Genomic DNA, 21,513 nt, shown 5'->3' on the forward strand with positions numbered 1-21,513 from the left:
ATGCAAGGAGTTTCTACAAATTAAGAACTAAAAGATAGGCAACCTAACAGAACGACGACTGGGGGCATAGTTTTAAGTCTCCCTCCCTCTCTTTTTATAAAACACTAATTTTTATTCAAAGCAATAAGCAAAAGTTTAATTTGTTCTTTGTCCTCTATACGTAAAGTCCACAAAGTTCTGTGGGAATCATCTCTTTTTAAATATGAGCTGCTCAATTTTGACATTGAATTCAGCTAACCTATATTAACCAAGAGAAAGCAAGAGTGCGTTGAATTCCCACTCAAATTCATTTGACCACTATTTGCGCTACCACGCAGGGGTTTTATAAAGCCCCAGGAACGGGGTATGCAAACAGTGGTACCTAACTCAATTATTTCTCTTTCACCTTTTTTTTTTTTTTAATTCACTAGACTTCTTCAGCAGCTGTTTCAAAGGAAGGGAGGGAGGAAAGTAGGAAGGATGGGATGGATGTAGGCAGGCTGGCCGAATTGGCCCCTACAGACTTTGGGAGTCTGTTCCTGGTGCAGTTCCACCTCTAACCACATGATGGCGCCATGAGCATTGCCGCACTTCTGCGCTCTCAAGTCTAGCACTTTAAATCCCCAGTTTTAAAGCCAGGGGCGCCTGGGTGTGTTTGTGTTTGTGCCTGCAAGTCAAGGCAATGTCCAGACTTAGCACTCTCAGCTGCTCTGTAATGCAAGTCGACAGGAAAATCTACAAGGGCTTCACGGTCTTTCTTTCTAGAAAAATCCCAACAGGGATTTGATAGTAAAAAGTACTTCGTAGTCATTTTCAGATGGGGGGAGAATTTCCTGAAATATGCAGCATCTGCTCTGCCGGGTTTGCAATCTGTGCACAGGTATTGCAGTTAATGAGCCACCGGCTTGCTGCTTCCAGGGCCAGGCTGGAGCAGTCAGCTGGTGGAATGATGGGAACTGCAATCGGCAGCTCTGCACCAACGTGCCCCAGGATGGAAAATGTGATTTGTGACAGAGAAGCTTGGGAATAATAATGAAAACATAATTGCTCCCGGCTGATTGCTCTCTTTCAATTGCAAAGCTGTTTCACCTCTTGTGAGAGGAACTGTAGTTCTAAGCTTTCATTTCTCTAGAACAACTAGAGGCACACCCAGCAACTGTCCTTCTGCCCCCAGTGAAACTTGGATGTTTTTTTGAACTCCAGAGAACAGCTGTCCCCCAAATTCAAGAAGAATCCTACTTCATCTCCAGGATGCCTGGGGCATCTTGTCTGTTCAAGCAGAATCGCCCACGTCATGAATGTGGCTTTGAACCCTATTATTCCCATCCTCTGATCCCTGGGACCAGGCTATCATTGGGTTGGGTTGTTGTTGTTGTTTGTTTTTGCCTCCTGAAAATAAAAAAACATTAAACCCCTGTGTATGAATGAATTTTCATCGATTTTTCATCTGGTCATCCTGCAGATGACTGTTGACACAGTCTTACAGACTAGGACTCCAAGAATCAGCCAGATGAACGCTACGTCCCGAGTCTTCACTTCCCAGCTCAGTGGTGGACAGCAGAGGACTGTAAGGTGAGCTGCCCTGATTGGAGTCCCCCTTCAGCCACTTTAAGTTAACAGAGGTCTCTGAGCTCCAGATTCCTCATCTGTAAAATGAAAAGAAAGATGTCAATTGCTTGGGTTTTGAGAAAGACTGAAAGAGATCATGGATGTGAAATACTTGGCGTGGGGCCCGGAACCTCTCCTGTGGCTGGGAGTGAGTGGTCATGCTGCACATTGAGAACCTCTTTACACAAGTGCCTATCGTCCTAGCCCCACAGTCTGTGCAAACATTTCCATGCCAATCTCCACAGTATTTGTGCAAGTAATTCTTCCTGCCATGGGGCTTCTCTGGCTGACTGCAGAACGTTGCTCAGCTTTAAAGGATGAACTGAGAGGTTAACGCTGGCGGAGCCACCCTAACCAAAGGGGGACAGGATCTGTTGGATAAATGCATCTGCTCTTCATTCCCCCAAGGGTGATGGTTCTGAGACATGTCTCAAAAGAGCGGGGACACTGAGCCACAGTTACTCCCAGGAATGGCCCAACACACAGCATATTGCTACATTCATGTTTCTTTTTCCTGTCACTCAGCGGTGCTTCACTCTTGTTCCTTAGAACCACCTCGCAAATAAACTACCTTGACATGCCCTGACCCAAGCTCTTTATTTGGAAACCCAGGCTAAGACAGGAATGAAGAGAAGCCAGACCTTGTGACTCGAAGGTTAGGAGTTAGGAGTCTTTTGATTTACAGACATACACACAGACACACACACTTTGTTTTGTGTCCATGGCAGGCAGGTGGAGGAAGGGGGAGTTTGGCCAGCTCTAAGGTCTTTCTAGGTCATCCCATATGTTGCTGGGGACCTCAAGGGGCAGACAGTGTCTTCATCAGGCCCTTTAAGGACACAGGTTCCTGTGCATTGATGGCATTAGTGCTAAAGCCCAGTTGCCCCAGCAGCAGCAACCAGCTTTGATCTGGTGCTGGCATCAAGTGGTGCCAGCAGCTGTCTCCATGATGTGATTTAATGGCACCATTAGACTCTGCCATGCAAATATATGGGTGGGGTGGCACTCTAACCTTAGGCCATTTGTCACACTGGGGTAAGTTGGAACTTGCAGCAGAGTAGTCAGTCCTGGGTGAGTGCCATGTGCCCACCCCCACTTTAAGCTACCATTTATCCATGATCAATTATGAGTCAGCACCACGCTAGCACTTCTATACCCATCAGTCCTTTCTCAGCCCCTGCTTTACAACAGAATCACCTGGAGCACCTTTAAAGGTGCTAGTTGCAGTCCCCACTCCCCTCCAACCCCATCCATTCTGTTTTAATTGGTCTGAGGGTGTGGCTTGGGTATCCATAAAGTTCCTCAGCTAATTTTCATTTGCAGTCAAGTTTGAAAACCTGATACCCAGTTGTCTTTTTCATCCTTACCCCAACCTTCCTAGAGAAACATCTTTTTTTTTTTTTTGAGACGGAGTCTCGCTCTGTCGCCCAGGCTGGAGTGCAGTGGTGAGATCTCTGCTCACTGCAAGCTCTGCCTCCAGGGTTCACACCATTCTCCTGCCCCAGCCTCCCGAGTAGCTGGGACTACAGGCACCTGCCATCACCCCGGGCTAATTTTTTGTACTTTTAGTAGAGACGGGGTTTCACCGTGTTAGCCAGGACGGTCTTGATCTCCTGACCTCGTGATCCGTCCGCCTTGGCCTCCCAAAGTGCTGGGATTACAGTCTCGAGCCACTGCGTCCAGCCTTCCTAGGGAAATACCTTTACCTCTCATTGTTGAGGATGGGAAGCAGCGAATATCTTGGAGCAGTTAAGTCACACAGCCAGTTAGCTGTGGAGCAGGGATTCAAATGCAGGTCTATCTGACATGTCAGTCTCCAGTCAAAGTAATATTTGCCAAATTTTCTTCTAAAAATCCCAAAGCAGAATGTGTTCTTCCAAGAGAGGATGTTAGGGTGACCAGAAGCAGTCTGGAAATTTCTTGAAAGTCTCAAGCTTCATCTTAAAAACTCCTCATTTGTTTTAGTAAAAATGGTAAGATTTTACATTATTTTTTACAAAGTTGATATTCCCAGAAGACAGGCTGGGGTCGTTCATACCACACTGTGCTCACCAGGCATTGTATACACTGATGTGAGCAGCTGAGCCTGTTGTATACACTGATGGACAGGAGAGGACTGGAGGACATGATGAGGGGATAGTCATGAAAGAAGGAGAAAGAAGAACATGGGGAGAAAGAGATGGGCATCTGGGTGCCCTCAGAACTGATTCTGCTAGTATTTCTCACCATATATCTTTTAAAAAGTTCTTAGCTTCAGAAGATGCAAGCATTCAAGATTGGTATAAGAGCATAGCTCATGATGTAAATTTCACTTATCCCATATTTCAGAGGTTGACAATTTTTTTTTTTTTTTGAGATGGAATCCCGCTCTTTCTCCCAGACTGGAGTGTAGTGGTGCGATCTCGGCTCACTGCAATCTCCACCTCCTGGGTTCAAGAGATTCTCTTGCCTCAGCCTCCCGAGTAGCTGAGACTACAGGCACCCACCACCATGCCAAGCTAATTTTTCTATTTTTAGTAGAGACGGGGTTTCACCATGTTGGCCAGGCTCGTCTCGAACTGCTGACCTCAGGTGAGCCACCTGCCTCGGCCTCCCAAGACAAATATTTTTTATGAAGGGTTAGATAGTAAATATTTTGGGCTTGTGGCCCATGTGGTCTCTATCACAGCTATTCAACTCTTGCTATAGCACAAAAGTAGCCATAGACACTACAGAAATGAATGGGTGTGGCTGTGATCCAACAAAACTTCAGGTACAAAAACAAGCAGGCAAGTGGGATTTGGGCTGTGAGCAGTAGTTTGCTGAACCCTGTTCTTATTTTGCTTACTTATAAGTGCGAGTTAGATAATTAGCTTAACTCTTGATCTTCTCACTTGATTTATCTATAAAATCTCAATGTAAAGGCTAGACTAGGTAACCATAACAGCTTCCAGTTTGCTCTGGGAGTGCACACATGCACTTGTGTTGCTAACCTTCCAAAATGGATTTGGTTTCCAGTTAAGGCACTGAGACTTGGCGAGGTATAGTGGCTCATGCCTGTAATTCCAGCACTTTAGGAAGCCTAGGTGGGTGAATCTGTTGAGTCCAGGATTTCAAGACCAGCCTAGGCAACATAGCAAGACCCCCTCTCTAGCAAAAAAATACAAAAAATCAGCCAGGCATTGTGGCATGCACCTGTAATCCCAGCTACTTGGGAGGCTAAGGTGGGAGGAATGCTTGAGCCTGGAAAGTCTAGGCTTCAGTGAGCCATGATAGTACCACTGTACTCTAGCCTGGATGACGGAACAAAACCCTATCTTTAAAAATTAATAAAATAGACACTGAGACTTTGAACAGTTTTGTCTAATACTTCACATCTAACATGTAGAAGGCCAGAGTTTGTACCCAAGCCTTTTGGTAACTAAAACCCTGATTCTTTTCCAGGCTATAACCATGTTTCTAAGCAATTGTTTGAAAATACTTCTAGTCTAGAGATCTATGAGGCTATGATTTCATTTACCTTCTCTAGCTGGCTCTTTGCCCAATATGTGACAGTGCTAAAATATGCCAGGCAAACCACTTTTAAACAAATAATATACCTAGGATTGAATCTATTTATCTGAGTACATTGACTTGGCATCCCATCCTGTAGGCAAATATCAGGAGACCAATCTCTTTTGGGACCCACCTCCTTCGTCAAAAAATATTTGGCAGTTCATCTGAAGCATCTCCTTATTTCTGCTCTTCCAGCTGTCTCCATTATTGAAGGTTGTGTAAGCACTCCCAGAGCGCAATCCCAACAACACCGGCCTGCTAAATGCAATAGATACACTCCCCCTGTGTCATTGGCTTTAAATGGCCACTGCGGAAATAGCCAGGAAGCCAACAATCACTGTGGTCCAGATGCCTACTCATCCTGTCACTCATTTCCCCTCTTCTTAAATTTCAGCCCAACATGTATTTATGTGTCCAATCATTCTAGGCATCCAAATGAAGAATACAGATGTGCCCTCTGCCTCACCCTCTGGAAGCTGGGGTGCCAGGACTGTGCTAGGTGCTTAAATACATTCTGTCCATTATGCTATTTAATTCTTCCAGCAGCCTTATAAGGTAGAGATTATGATCTTCATCCTACATTTATAGAAGATATGTGCTAAGGTAGCATCTCTTCTCCCGGAGAGCTGGGTACACTTGGCTCAAATCTCTACTCTCATGTGTGGGGACACTTAAGCTCTCCCTTGAGATTGTTGTAAGGTTATTGGTGGGTGCACCCTTCACACTTCCTCTGTATACTAAAATGTATACGCATTGTTACTCAATGTATACTCATTGTTTAGATTTTGGAATGGATGACTTAAAGGATTCAGACAGTCATATACCAATGGCTCTTAAGTCTCTGGGGTCATAGATCCTTTCGAAAATCTGTTTAAGGTTTAGCAGATTAGAAAACACTTGTAGGCCAGGCACAGTGGCTCAAGCCTGTAATCCCAGCACTTTGGGAGGCCGAGCCGTGCAGATCACCTGAGGTCAGGAGTTCGAGACCAGCCTGGCCAACGTGGAGAAACCCCGTCTCTACTAAAAATACAAAAATTAGCCAGGCATGGTGGCGGGCGCCTATAATCCCAGCTACTTGGGAGGCTGAGGCAGGAGAATCGCTTGAACCTGGGAGGTGGAGGTTACAGTGAGCTGAAATCGTGCCACTGCACTCCAGTCTGGACAACAGAGTGAGACTCCCTCTCAAACAAAACAAACAAAAACCACATGTAATTATCTATAACTTGTATACTGTTTCAGAGGGTTTATGGACAAAACTGAGTATGTGCTAAATGTAGGTTACTATGCTAGACATGGAGCTACTGTTAGCACCTGGTAGACCCTTGGAGCAGATGCTTCTGGAGCCCACCCCCACTACCCTGTTCCTTATCCTCTTGTCCTTACCACAGTGCACACCAGCCCAATGTCCACCAACAGCTCCTGCATTTCTCTAAGGGCTTTCTCTTAGCACATGATTTGCTACCATTGTGACGACCTGAAGTGATAGGAAATGAGTGCCACCACCCATCCCCCCCAACCAGAAGAGCCCTCAGTGTATGCATACCCTAGCTACCGCTCCCTTTAGTGAGGTCAATCCCAGGCACGTGTGCCACACTGTCTCCCAGTTCATTCAATCAGATTAAGCTCCATTGCCCACACTGGTGGCTGGCTCAAGGGTTCATCTTTTACTGGCTACCTTCTTTTTCCCCACTTTCCTACCAGTGTACCCTTAATTGCCAAGTAAATTAGTTTATTTGCACTGAAATCCTTGTTTCAGAGACAGCTTCTGAGAAATCCAAACTAAAATAGCACTCAATAGTTTTATGCAGAATGTTTTATTCCTTGTCCTATATGAGATTTAATGGGTATTAATTTTACAGGTGGGGAAATATGACACATAGGCAGAGTTACAAGCTCAGAGGTCTAGGGCAAGGTGGATGCTAAGCTCAGCCAGGATCAAAGTCTTTTTACTCAAAGGCTTGCCCTTTTTTTCATTTATTGAGACAATGAAACTACTACATGTCGTTGGGTGAGACGTTGGGCATACACGGGACAGTGAGTGAGATAAGGTCTCTATATGCAGCTCACATTCTGAAGAGAAGAGAGAGACAATAAGCACATATGACATGAAATAATATTGTGATGAGGATTATCAAAGAAATATACAGGATGGTGTTAAAACAATTAACAATTAAAACGGGGGAATCAGCGGTATAGCCAAGGGAAAGTGGTACAACCTTGGACAGGGGTTGAGAGAAGTCCTCATGCTCCTGGGTTCTCCATCTCACTTCATTGTATTTTCGTTTAACAAATGTTTACTGAACTCACACTATGTACCAGAAAAGAAAATGGACAAAATCTGTACTCTTAGGGAGTTTATAATTGGAGAAGAGCTAGGGAATAAACAAATGAGGGAAATACCAGCTAGTAATAGCTACTTTGAAAAGAAAAATAATAGGTGATGAGAGATAGCATATTTTGTCCTTTTCCACTGAGGTTCCCTGAGAAGATTAAGTCCAGCTACTCTGACACATACATAGGATATAATAAATTAGTTTTTATGCATCTAGAATGGTACTGCTTTATGTACAAACCCTTGAAAGAACTGAACAACAAAAATCAAGTTACTAAAATTATGTGTTGTGTTCTGTGATTCAGATGAGCAACACCAGTTGTGAAAGGCTATCTAAGGGAGGTATTAAGCAGAGCTCTGAATGTCAAGAAGCCAGGCCGGGTGCGGTGGCTCACGCCTGTAATTCCAACACTTTGGGAGGCCAAGGCGGGCAGATCATGAGATTGGGAGTTCGAGACCAGCCTGACCAACATGGTGAAACCCCATCTCTACTAAAAATACAAAAATTAGCCAAGTGTGGTGGCCTGCGACTATAATCCCAGCTACTCAGGAGGCTGAGGCAGGAGAATCACTTGAATCCGGGAGGCAGAGGTTGCAGTGAGCTGAGATTGTGCCACTACACTCCAGTCTGGGGCACAGAGTGAGAATCTGTCTCAAAATAAAAAACAAAAACAAAAAACCCCGTGAGGGTCAGGGAATGGCAGGTAGTGGGAAAGGTCAGTGCAAAGCCTTGAGGGCAGAGTCTGGCTTGGCTGCTCAAGGAACAGAAAGAAGCCACGTGAGGCTAGGCAGGCGGATGAGATGAGTGGGAAAAGAAAATGGTGCCAGAGAAGTGGGAGAAGGTAAATTATGGACAACCTTATTACTAAAGTTAGGAGCATATATTTTATTCAAAGTGTGGGCAATAGTTTAGACACAGCCAATAATCAAAGAAGGAAGACCAGTTAAGATGCTACTAGGACATGTAATTAGGCTTTATCCAATGTGGTAGTGGAATCAACAGGAATTACTGATGGATTAAATATGAAGGAAGAAAGAAAGAGAAAGCAAAGATAACACTTGGCTTTATGAGTGGCAGATGAATGGTAGAGCCATTTACTGGGATAGGAAAGACTAAGAAGAAACACATTTGCAAAAATAAACTGAAAAACCCTGTTTTGGTTATGTTACAATTGAGGTGACTACTTGAATCCAAGCAATAACATCAAATTGACTTCTGAGTATGTGAGTCTGGAATCTGTAGAGAAAGATCTAAGAGTCTTCACCATGGAGAGGATGTGGTCACCTAAAATGACATCGACAGTCCTGTAGGACTTATTGCCTGGCTTAGCATTTTCACACTCTCAAGATGGTCCTGTTTTGGCTGATAAATTACATCCTTGTTCTCTGTGTAGAAAATATACATAGCAAAGTAAAAAGAGCCTAGGGAAGACCCCAGGACATCACAACACATATAGGCTGAGGAAAAGAAGAGGAGCACGACAGATTGAGGAAAAAAATAGTCATTGAGGTAGAAGGAAAACCAGAAAAATGTGGTATCACAAAGACAAAGGAAACATGTTTCATGAAGACAAGATAAGCAAGTCAAATGTTGCTGGAAGTTCAAGCATGCAAAGGACATCCATGGGATCCGTATATTTCATCTGCTGGAACTCATGGTTCCAGGTGATGGGACCATGGCTTTCTACAGGACACAGAACAAGCTGGGCCTGCAGAAATCTAGGCTATAGCATCACAGATGAATTAAAGATGGTGGGCATTGACATGGGAAGGCCACGGAGTATTTTCTTTTAGCATGCACAGAACAACTGAGACAAATTGAAATTTCTTGAGATGAACAACGCCTTGTCTATGACATTGGCTGATTTTAAGCTTAGAAAACGTAGACATTTATTTCAGAAAATAGAGAGCCTCCAAGGGCTCTGGCTTCCCAATAATGTTCCTACAACTGTTATTGCTACTCTCTATTACTACTTCCACTACTGCTTCTGCACATCATTTCTTCTAACTCCCAGGCCAGTGCTGTTTTCCAGCAGATCATGCTGTCTCAGCAAAGCTTCCTGGCTGGTTATATAAAAGGCAATGTGGGAAAGAGTTAATTGGCAAACAGAGTGACTACATTTGCAACCCAAGAAGGCCTGCTGTGACTTGTTATCTGCAGAGCTAAGCAGCTTGCTGTACAAGTGATATTCAAAGCTCATTGCTATTAATGCCAGTGGGGCCACTTAACACCTCCCCGTAAATGGTCTCAAGATTAATATCTTGCCATTTATTTTATGTTATTTTTCCCCTTTGGAGAGCAGTCTTTCCTCATTTTTTGCCTTCAGGAGTCAGAATTGAGAGAAGGTCAAACCCGGGGTGTGATGTGAATCTGACAGTTCCTTTCAAACTTCTCCCTGTGCAGCATGAATCATAGAGTTGGAGAATTACTCAGAAGAAAGGAAAGTACATGGGCCTTGGAATCACAGACCTGTGTTCAAATTCTTAGTAACTAAATGAAGGAACTATGTAATTCATCTCAGCATTATTTTCTTTTCACTTGTTAAAATGAAGACACAATGCAATCTGTATCTGGGGCCTTTTTTGAACACCTCACTCTAATGTGGCTTCTACTCTCTCCACTTGATAAAACTAATCTTGAAGTGCATGTTCATTACAATTGATGCACATTCTTCCCTGAAACATATTTCTGTTACCTCATGCATTCCTAGTTCTCTTTCTACCACCCTGGTTACACTTGTTCAGTCTTCTGTGCTAGCTTTCTCTCTATCTGATCACAGAATGTGAAAATAAGCTTTTTTTCCCTCTTCTTAAACACTCTCTCTAGATAATAGTCATCATTTCATTAAACACCATGCAGGTGCTGACAACTCTCAGATTTATCTCCATAGCCTAGATGTATCTTTGGAGATATGGTCTAGTTTGTCCACCTGCTCACTCACTATCTCCACTTGGATGCCCTTTAAACATCCCACACTAACATGCCTATGAATCTTGAGCTTCTCCTTAAAAACCCATTCTACTTCAAGTCTACCACATCTCAGTAAATGACACCATTACCAACCTCATGACTCTAATTAAAAGCATGAAGTTCATAGTATATCCCTGTCTTCTGCTCTCCATATAAAATATATCTGTACCTCATGAGGATCCTATATCCAAGTGATATGGTTTGGGTTAGTGTCTCCACCCAAATCTCATGTCAAATTGTAATCCCCCTTGTTGGAGGAGGGGTCAGGTAGGAGGTGATTGGATCATGGGGGGTGGACTTCCCTCTTGCTGTTTTCCTGGTAGTGAGTGAGTTCTCATGGGTTCTGGTGGTTTAAAAGTGTGTAGCACCTCCTCCTCGTCTCTCTTTCTCCTTCTCTGGCCATGTAAGACGTGCCTGCTTCCCTTTCACCTTCTACCATGATTGTAAGTTTCCTGAGGCCTCTCAGCCATGCTCCCTGTAGAGCCTACAGAACTGGGAGCCAATTAAACCTCTTTTCTTTATATATTGTCTAATTAAACCTCTTTTCTTTATATATTACCCAGTCTCAGGTAGTTCTTTGTAGCAATGTGAGAATGGACTAATACATCACGGATATCTTAAATTCATCAATTTCTCTTCATCTCCACTAGTACCTCCTAGGATGCATATTTTTCATTTTCCCCTCCAGATCCGTTTTTCATTCTTCTCCAACCTGCATGATTCCTTAGCAGACTGAGCGGTATATGCTATTATCAATAAACTCCCCAGCCTTTGGAGCGGCTAATTGGATTTAGCTAGTGGAGAGTACTAGCTGGAAATTGGAGAGAAGGAGAAAACTGTGGTGTGTGTGTTCCATGGGCTCCTTTCTTTCAGGAGGGCCATAGACTTACAGGGATCCTCTATAAAAGGTGTCATTCCCATCAGGAGGCAGCCTTCTGTCTCGTTAGCCCTCCCTCCACTTGTGCCTCTGTGCCCTGTGTAGTAATGGCTCTCCACTGGTCCTTGTCCCCAAGGAACTGCACAGCTCTCTGTGTCTTCCTTACATCCTGCCTTGCATGCTGCCTGTATTTAACCCTCCCAAGCTATTCTTCTTTAAAAATGCTATCTATTTCCTGCTGAGAGCATGACAGTTTCTGTTTTAAGTATTCTGTATTTTTTATTTGAGTCACCAAAAAACAACAAAAAAACAAAAATCACTGTCCTAATTAGCCTCCTACACTTACTAAAGCCAGCCTAATACAGTCACTGCAGCAGAACTGAGTGGTCATTTCAAGACTTATCTCATTTCACTTCACTGCTGAAAATCTTTAAGAAGCTTCCTTTTGCATTACAATAACCTCCTTATTATGGGTTTAAGTCCCTTCATGATCTGGCCCCTGCTTACTTCTCAAGCATACTTTGTGCTCTTCTATGGCTTTGTTTTTTTGTGCTTCAGTCATGCAGATATAATTAAATTCTTTAAAACACTCCAAGCTCTTTGTTCCCTTGTGGATTTCATGCATGTTCCTATTTATGCTTAGAATCCTTTCCTCACAGAGAACATGCATATTTGCCTCCTCTTCTTGCCGAGGTTTCAGTTTAGATGCCACCTTTTCAGAAGCACCATTTCTGACACCCATCCTAAAGTATTTCTTTCTTCATCATTCTCTGTCATGGCTTTTTGTTATTTTCTTTCATAGCAATGACTTCATTAATTATTATTTATTAAATTATTTAATATATGTATCTCTTCGGTACACTGTAAGCATAAAGCCATTGCGGTGATGGTGGTGGCAGTTGTTTTTAACCTCACCCCATTATAAACATTGTCTGTCATATAGTAGGAGCCTGATAAGTATTTATAGATTTAAGGCATTGGTCAGGCATTGCAAATACCTGACTCATAGTACATTTATTGAGCATGTACCATTTACCAACTGCTTTATGATCCCTGATGCTTGTTAGTAATATTAATAAGATAATCAAGTCCACTCTTTCTTCAGGTACTTCTGGTTATCATGGATGGTTTTTTGAGACATAATTCATAATTCAAATATTTAGGGTAATTAATTGATTTTCATAATGGGGCGGCATGTAGGGACACCTATTCTCTAATTGTCCTTTTTTATAAATACCAATCAAGTTTGATGAGTCGGAATAAAGAGAATGAAGCAAATTTACCCTCTTACAAGCTTGGGAAATAGGACCTGTTGGTGGAGAAGAGTACTAATCTATTCTAATAGATACAAATTGTTATATTTTAAAAATAGTTATCATTCATATTAAAGTGGATTCCAGCATAAATAAATAAAGATTTTTGGATGGATTTACAATCTGAGACTTCTTTGCCTAGTGGTATTTATCAGAATTACAGAAATAGTACTAGGAAAAAAACCAGTAAGCCTCTTGGACACTACTATTCATTGCACATTTGAACCAAGACAGATAATAAATGCAAATAGATATAATAGTTAAATAGCACCATAAATGATTTTACCTATTTAGGTGATGAGAAAAATTATAAGTACCTCCTAAAGGACTTAGATTAAAACAGGTGTTGGGATTTTTTCATATAATTATAAGTTTCAGATATAGGAGAAAGCCTTGAGTGGTTGTCTTTTGTGGACTCATGGCATGTGGGGTGGGGAAACAGAAGAGGCACAAATAACACCATTTTATAAATGAGGCAGCTGAGGGTTATGGGAATTACATCTTGTCCAAGGTCAAAACAACCCTTCTGAGCTGGAGATGAGAACGCGTACCTGAGTACCTGCCTCCTGGTACCATGATGGTCAGACTCAGAAGTTCCCTCCAGGCCCACATTTCAATTTTCTTAAATTTGTATTTGGCAACACTTTACACCATATGTGGTGATTTTAACAAGGTGAATAGTTACACCTAGGAGTCCTTTCATATCCCTATTCTTACCTAGGCCCCATAGCATCTTCATGAAGTTGGTATTTTGATTGAGGCTCAGAGAAGGAAGACCCTGCTTTTTGGGAATGTAAACTCATACAACAGCATGGCGGACAGTGTGGAGATTCCTTAAAGAACTGATCCAGTAATTCCATTACTGGGTATCTACCCAAAGGAAAGTAAGTCATTATGTGAAAAAGACACATGCACATGCATGTTTATAGCAGCACAATTTGCAATTTCAAAAATACGTACTCAACATAAATGCTTATCAACAAATGAGTGAATAAAGAAAATGTGGGACAGATACGCCATGGAATGCTACTCAGCCATAAAACGAATAAAATTATGGTATTTGCAGAAACTTGGATGGTCATTATTCTAAATGAAGTAACTCAGAAATGGAAATCCAAATATCTATGTTCTCATTTATAAGTGGGGAGGTCAGCTATAAGGATGCAAAGGCATATAATGGAATGATATCATGGACTTTGGGTACTCGGGAAGGGTGGAAGGTGGGTGAAGGTTAAAAGACTAAACATTGGGTACAGTGTACGCTGCCCAGGTGACAGTGCACCAAAATCTCAGAAATCAGCACTAAAGAACTTATCTATGTAAACAAAAACCACCTGTACCCTGAAAAAACTATTGAAATAAAATAAAAATTAAAAGAATGAAGGTGAAACAACCACACGCAAAAAAATATACCAGCTCTCCTGTAGTCACACAACCAGAAAGTGACAAAATAAGTCCTCCAATTGTGGGTGTGCTGATTCCAATTCTTACTGCCTTTTCACTTTCTGGTGTAAAGCCAGTGAAAACAGCACAGGTCTCTGTTCTCTTTCTTTTTGTTTTGAGGCAACAATTTTCTTTTAACGCCTGTAACAAAAGTGTGGTACCTTATTTCTCCCTAAAGACCAAAGGGTGGTGCCTTCCTCTGATGATTGCTACAGGCCATCATCTGTTATCACCTGCTTCAGCGTGGAGCCACTTACAGAATCATGGAAAGAGAATTTACCCTAAAGGGTCTTACTCAGTAAAGGTGCTGAGAAGAGGGAAGTGAGAGGGAATGGAGCTTTTCCCCACTGTCTTTACATAATTACTTCTTACAGGCAGTGTTATAGCAATGTATAATTACAGGCATATAATAATAACTCTTGTTCTCAGGCCCAGAATTCAGGCTATGAGGTTTTGCATAAATAGAATCTACCTTTCAGTGTTGTGTAGAGGAGAGGAATTGGGAAAGATTTTGAAGGACACAGACTTGGGTTCAAAGTACAGCTTCATCACCTGTTGGCTTTGTGGCCTTGGACACAAAGAACATCTTTGACTCTTGCTGCTTTATTATCTCAAAGGATACCTCAATAGGCTTTTGAAAGTTTAACTGATAAAATGTATGGAAAATATATAATAATAATATAGTAACTAAAATCAAATAGACACTCTAAAAACGTTTATTTCCTTCCCCTTCTCCATCCAATTGTGAGTAATATAGACTTTACTATAACATCTGCCAAGGACAATGCAAATGAATCCTCTTTTCACCTTGAGAGGCAGAAGGCATGCATGGAGGGGACTGCTAAAAGTTGTGATGCTGTAAACCTATCCAGAAAACCACTGGCCAGTAGGTTAATGCCCCCTGTCCTCAATTAAGCTACAATACACTGGATACAATGAGAACTTTCTGTATGGTTTGAAGCCAAGAAGTTTCAAGCTAAGATAATTTACATGAATTGGCTAAAGTGCACCCAAAGTAGGATATGAGTCAGTTGAGATCCCAGACTTCTGGTCTAGACAAGATCTATTCAAATCCAACCCTATTGGTTGAGTTTATTTTATTTTTAAGACCTATCTTTCTAAAGATTTAAGAATCTTCTCTAAAATCATACCCTAGTCCTTCTTACTTTCTGATCCAATTTCTCCCCTTTTTTTTTTTTTTTTAGGAATCCCTTTAGGTCACAACTTTCACTCAGGTATAATAATAATGTTCCTCCTGCAGCTAAAAATAATAATGGTCAGTATTAAAATAATAACAATATGTAGTCATTTATATTATATAATCTATTCATCAATTTTCTATGCATATAATAGCATTCCCACTTTACAGAAAAGAAACTGAAATGTATAGAGGTAGAATAAATTGTCCACGGTCATTAGAGTAAGTGGCAGGGCACTTCTAGGTCTGTCTCATTCTAAAACCCATGTTCTGAATATACTTTATATTCTAATACACTATTTTCATTCCAATTGTGTATACATTAAACGTCTAGCCTCTTTTTCATACATTTAGGAGTAAATAATATTGCTTTTTAATGTATTGAGTTCAGTCCCAGATTTATAGTTTCGATGAGTTTTCCAAAGATAAAACGGCTGCTGACTTATCTCCAGTTGATAAATCAAAATATCATACACTTAACACATCCATGGCATCGTGGCCTTCTCTACCAAACCTGTTTCTGCCCAAATCATTCACTGACATGTCACAAAATGGCACCATTGTTAACCTTGTGTCTTAGGTGAGAAATTTGGGATTCCTTCTTACCACCTCGATCTGTTTCACATGTCACATTCTACAAATCAGTAAGTCCTAATGTTTTTACCTCTAAAATCTTAATCCACTTTTCTCTATTTCCATTGCCACTGATGTTCTGAGCAGAGGTTGGAGCACTCCTGGATAGAGGTGTGAGAGAGGGTATTTGAGAATTAGATGTGGAGCTTATTCAATGGGCTCTAAATTCCCCTCAAATTATGAGACTTCATGAACTTATCTCCTCTATTGAATGTAACTCTCAAAAGGAGGTATTTAAGGGCTCAATATGGCAAATGTAAGAAAAGCATCATCGATAGGAACATGTAGATAAGCAGTCAGGCAGCTGTGGGCTGGACTATTTTATGGAGGGGGTGTTTTGTCTGTTTATTTTTGGCTTTTTACATGTATATATATACTTTAAGTTCTGGGATACATGTGCACAATGTGCAGGTTTGTTACATAGGTATATACGTGCCCTGGTGGTTTGCTGCACCCATCAACTCGTCACCTACATTAGGTATTTCTCCTAATGCTATCCCTCCCCTAGCCCTCTACCCCGTGACAGGCCCTGGTGTGCAATGCTCCCCTCCCTGTGTCCATGTGTTCTCATTGTTCAGCTCCTACTTATGAGTGACAACATGCAGTATTTGATTTTCTGTTCCTGTGTTAGGTTGTTGAGAATAATGGTTTCCAACTTCATCCATGTCCCTGCAAAGGAAATTAACTCATCCTTTTTTATGGCTGCATAGTATTCCATGGTATATGTGTGCCACATTTTCTTTATCAAGTCTATCATTGATGGGCATTTGGGTTGGTAACAAGTCTTTGCTATTGTGAACAGTGCTGCAATAAACATATGTGTGCATGTGTCTTTATAGTAGAATGATTTATAATCCTTTGGGTATATATCCAGTAATGGGATTGCTGGGTCAAATGGTATTTCTGGTTCTAGATCCTCAATGAATTGCCACACTGTCTTCCACAATGGTTGAACTAATTTACACTCCCACCAACAGTGTAAAAACTTTCCTATTTCTTCACATCCTCTCCAGCATCTGTTGTTTCGTGACTTTTCAATGATCACCATTCTAACTGGCATGAGATGGTATTGCTTTGTGGTTTTGATTTGCATTTCTCTAATGACCAGTGATGATGAGCTTTTCTCATATGTTTGTTGGCTGCATCAATGTCCTCTTTTGAGAAGTATCTGTTCATATCCTTCACCCACTTTTTGATGGGGTTGTTTGCTTTTTTCTTGTAAATTTGTTTAAGTTCTTTGTAGATTCTGGATATTAGCCCTTTATCAGATGAATAGTTTGCAAAAATTTTCTCCCATTCTGTAGGTTGCCTGATCACTCTGATGATAGTTTCTTTTGCCGTGCAGAAGCTATTTAGTTTAATTAGATCCCATTTGTCAATACTGGTTTTGTTGCCATTGCTTTTGATGTTTTAGTCATGAAGTCTATGTCCTGAAAGGTATTGCCTAGGTTTTCTTCTAGGGATTTTATGGTTTTAGGTCTTATATTTATGTCTCTAATTCCTCTTCAGTTAATTTTTGTATAAGGTGTAAGGAAGGGGTCCAGTTTCAGTTTTCTGCATATGGCTAGCTAGTTTTCCCAACACCATTTATTAAATACGGAATCCTTTCCCTGATGCTTGTTTTTGTCAGGTTTGTCAAAGATCAGATGGTTGTAGATGTGTGGCGTTACTTCTGAGGGCTCTGTTCTGTTCCATTGATCTATACATCTGTTTTGGTACCAGTATCATGCTGTTTTGGTTATTGTAGCCTTGTAGTATAGTTTGAAGTCAGCATGATGCCTTCAGCTTTGAAATTTTTGCTTATGATTGTCTTGGCTGTACAGTCTCTTCTTTGGTTCCATATGAAATTTAAAGTAGATTTTTTCTAATTCTGTGAAGAAAGTCAATGGTAGTTTGATGGGGATGGCATTGAATCTATAAATTACTTTGGGGAGTATGGACATTTTCACGATATTGATTCTTCCTATCCATGAGCATGGAATGTTTTTCTATTTGTTTTTGTCCTCTCTTATTTCCTTGAGCGTGGTTTGTAGTTCTCCTTGAAGAGGTCCTTCACATCCCTTGTAAGTTGTATTCCCAGGTATTTTATTCTCTTTGTAGCAATTATGAATGGGAGTTCACTCATGATTTGGCTGTTTGTCTATTGTTGGTGTATAGGAATGCTTGTGATTTTTGCACATTGATTTTGTATCCTGAGACTTTGCTGAAGTTACTTATCAACTTAAGGTGATTTTTGGCTGAGATGATGGGGTTTTCTGTTGTACACTTTGGCTACCATGCAGTCATTTGTAGATGATGTGCAGGTAATCTCTCCAAACAAAATTGTAACACAACAACAAGCATCCGGAGTCTGATCTGTGTGGGAATTCCAACTCAGAAGTGTGCATGTGTCACCTTGGGCTCCTTAGCCTCTCTCAGACATAATTTGCTCATCTGTCAAAAAGATGATTCCTACCTCACCTAGTGAGTGGACAAAATGAGATCATAATGCTGATAATAATAAAGATAATAACGTGTATTTATTTCAAGAGCATTGCATGTCAGATAAGTGATGAGGATGGAGGGCACAAGAGAGACACAGTTCCTATCATTGGGATTTTATTATTTACAGTGATAGACAGGTGTTAAACAATACTCATACAATGCTATGTAGATCATCATTCTAATAACAGGGAAGACTCATTGGCACCTTTGCTATGCTAGGTAGTCAAAGTGTTTTACATACGTTATTTCATTCAGTCCTACAGTAGACCTCCGAGGTATACACTGTCATCACCCCATTTAGTAGATAAAGGAGCTGAAAGACCAAGAAGTGAAGTAACTTATCCAAGATTTTCCAACTACTAGGTGACCAAGTCCAGATTTGAACCCAGGCTGCCTGACTCTTTACAATCTCCTATTATGCTGACAGTGTCAAGAATGCAAACAGTAGGGCACTGTGAAATAACAACTAGGGAGGCTGATATAGATTGATTAGGGTGTCTGGGAAGCCTATACAAGGAAGTAACATTTAAGATGAAATTTAAAGGATAAGTAAGAGCCACAGCAAGAAAGTTTGGAGCAAATACTTTGACAAGGGTGTGGAACAGACATAGAACAGGTGGGAAGAACCTTGAGAATTAGAGGGGGACCAGGGCAGGGGAAGCTGCAGAGACCAGCAAAGGACCAGAACAGGCAGCACTTTAGAGGCTGTGCCAGGGACTGTGAATTTTGTTTTAAGAGCAAAGAGATCATTGCAGATTTTAATCAGGGTAATGACATGATATAATTTTGTGAGATCTTGGTAGGTATTGGGTATTACAATATGCTGGGTACAGTAGAGTAGATGGCATTCTATGAAGACTACATTTCTTAAGATCTCACAGGTAGTATGTGGCTAGTGCAGAATTTACTATGAGGCTATGAGGTTAACCACAGCCTTAACCTTGACTGTGGCATGTTCCTGTATAGGGCGTACCATATACTCTATGTGATAAATAGCTCTAATCTACCATCTGGTATAATTCCATCCAGTCCCATTGCTTTCAGTACCACCCACATGCCAATGACTCCCACATCGATGTGTCTAGTTCCAGTCTTTCCTGGGAATTCCAACTCAGCATTTGACTTGGTATCTCCATTTGTATGCTTATTGGCATCTCAAACTTAACATGCAAAAATATGAACAACTGATTTCCAGTTTTCAGTGGCGGCTTCATTATTCCATTGCTCAGGTTATATAGCTGACTGTCATCCTCCACTCCTCTCTTTAGTGCCCAGAGAGAAATCTGTCAGCAACTCACATTGGCTCTACTTTCAAAACATAGCCCCCTCGCCTTTCCGAATGCCAATCACCAGCATCTCTCCCCTCATTCTTGTTAAAGCCTCCTCATAATTCACCTGGCTTTCAAAGTTATAAAACTCTTTTGCAGCGTTTCCTCTTAGAGTGAAAGACAAAGTTTTCACCATGGTCTGTAAGACTGTATCTTTTTTTTTTTTTTTTTTTTTTGCCCATTTGTTTACATTTAGTCTATGACTACTTTCATGCTATAACAATACAGTTGAGTGGTTGCAACAGAGACCATATGGCCCATGAATGTTAAATATTTATTATTTGGCTCTTTGCAGAAAGAATTTTCTGATTCATGCTCTACATAATCTTCACCTACTCCCCAAGATATGCACACACATACACATACTTCTCTGACCTCATATTCCAACAATCACACCTTTTCCTACTCTGTTTCAGCTACATTGGCTTCCATGCAATGTCAGAAACTTTCTCAGAATGTCCTTACCTCAGGGAAGTTTACTTGCCTTTCCCACTGCCCAGAGGACCCTTCTCTCATGATCAAATGAATTCATCCATTCATATGCAAAACTCCTGAGCTTCCTTTCAAGGTTTTTGCTCAAATGTCATCTGATTCAAACACTCTCTCCTGGTTAAACAAATAAACAAACAACACCCTCCCCCATTGGTCTCCTTCATTCTCATCTTGCTTATTTTTCTTTGTAACCCTTACTTCCACTGACAGTGTGTAACTTGTATATTCTCTGTTCCTCAACTAAAATGTAAACACCATGAAAGCAGAGACTTCATTTTATTCATTCCTTCATCATCCGTGACTTGAAGAAAGCCAGGTATGTAAATGCTGAATTACCTTTTTGAATAAATGAATGCATGTGAAAATACCTGGACCGTAGTAGAAAATTTCAGCATAAGTTCTAGAAAATTCCTTGGGTGCCTGTCATGTTCTAGGCACTTACTGAACACTTTCACATACATTGACTTCATATTTAACCTCTCAGAAACCTTGGCAGGAAGGGGCCCTTGTTTCTCTTCTGTCCTTTCCATTAAAAAAAAAAAAAAAGATATCCCCGAAACAATGGGCTGTGAAAGCTGTTGTGTACTGAGGGGCAGGAAGAGGCCATGTCTCCGGAATACTCACAAGTGACAATTTCTGAGGTCTGAGCCACTTCTTCCCTCCAGGTGGCTGAGAAAAGCACTATCTCTTTAAAATAGCTCACATCATTAAGATGCTAATAATAAATCATAGTTATGTGATTTTTCCTAAAAAGATTAAATCCAGGATCCTTCCCCAGAAATCCAGTTCCCGCCACAATGGGCATCCTGTTTACTATGCTCTCAATAATAGAGTCCTAACTGGAAGATGTCAGAATGAAATTAAAGGTCAAAGCACACATGGGTGTAGTATTTGTGAATTTTTCTTCTTTGTTGAATACCAAGTACAGATATGCATCTCAAAACACTGCCTAGAACCAATCTTCTTTTTTTCTGTGGCAAAATATACCTAACAGAGAATTTAACATTTTAACTATTTTGAAGTATATAGTTCAGTGGTATTATGTACATTCACATTGTTCTGAAACCGCCACTACCGTCCAACTCCAGAACTTCTTCATCTTGCAAAACCTTAACTCTGTACCTGTTAAACCATAAATCACCATCCCTCCTTTCCACAGTCTCTGGAAACAACCATTTTATGTTCTGTCTCCATGAATTTGATTACTCTAGGTAATTCATGTAAGTGGAAACATATAGCATTTAACCTTTTGTGACTGGCTTATTTCACTTAGCAGTATGAATTCAATGTTTATCCATGTTGTAGCATGTGTCAGAATTTC

The sequence above is a fragment of the Papio anubis genome, chromosome 8, assembly GCF_008728515.1.
Source record: "Papio anubis isolate 15944 chromosome 8, Panubis1.0, whole genome shotgun sequence".
Classification (NCBI taxonomy): Eukaryota; Metazoa; Chordata; class Mammalia; order Primates; family Cercopithecidae; genus Papio; species Papio anubis.